We start from the raw sequence: 973 nt of genomic DNA, 5'->3' as shown, positions 1-973 counted from the left end.
CTGCTTAATAAATAACTTTTCAGGAAACAATCTGCTAAATTTCTATTAGTACCCAATAGAAATCTAAAACCATATTTAAGATGATTATAAATTTGATTTGCTTTTATACACCCTTGATTGGACGATAAACCATAAAAAGCTAACTTCAAAATTATTTTTTATTTTTTTACGCCTACAGCACCTAGTCTCTCTAGGTGGTCTCCCATCCAGATACTAACAGGCCCTACCCTGCTTAGCTTCCGAGATCAAATGGGATCGGGTTTGTTCAGGGTGGCATGGCCGTAGACTATATTTTCATTTAGATAGAAAAAAAACTGATGGCCTTTAGCAGATATGTACATATATGTTAAATGTATCATTAATATTCATCTTTATTAATTAATACCTTTCCTTATACCACATATATAAATAACTACTGAATTTTGATAGAACTTAGAAGTAGCAATTCTTTTATTCTGTCATTGCTCTCATAGTATATAGTTGAATGATCTCATCAGGCTACATATTGCAACTGAGTCAGTGAGAGGCTTCTGCTAGATAGCATCCATACTCTCTGTCATTCTAGAATTCTTTAATTTCTGTGTGAAGCAATTTTTTTTGATATCTCATCTTTTATTCAAATGCACCTTGATGTGATAAATGTGGAACAAAAGCTGATTCATCTTTAAAGTAATATGTCAAATCATGACATCTCTAATGAATAAAAAAGAAACACTACTCTGTCTTATATCCTGTTCGTTGAGATTATATGTTGCTCTACAAATAATAAAGATGAACATATATATCATACATGTATATAATTTTTCTAGACTATATGCTTATATCCATATTATTAAAACATTTAATGTTGTGAAATTACAACTAGCGAAAATTATCTAAAATATATGGATAATTTACTGTAGCAGGTACAGAAATTGTTTAACCCTCATAATTTAGCATGCAGGATAACAGTTTATAAACAAGTACATGTCAA

The 973-nt window shown here is 30.2% G+C and overlaps 1 pseudogene; it reads right to left on the bottom strand.

The window, feature by feature from the left end:
- Positions 1-169: 169 nt before the first annotated feature.
- Positions 170-287, bottom strand: LOC111735255 (annotated as a pseudogene).
- Positions 288-973: the final 686 nt, after the last annotated feature.

Source organism: Pteropus vampyrus, unplaced genomic scaffold (assembly GCF_000151845.1).
Source record: "Pteropus vampyrus isolate Shadow unplaced genomic scaffold, Pvam_2.0 Scaffold20858, whole genome shotgun sequence".
In the NCBI taxonomy this organism is placed as follows: Eukaryota; Metazoa; Chordata; class Mammalia; order Chiroptera; family Pteropodidae; genus Pteropus; species Pteropus vampyrus.
This window is presented reverse-complemented; position numbering and strand designations above follow the sequence as displayed.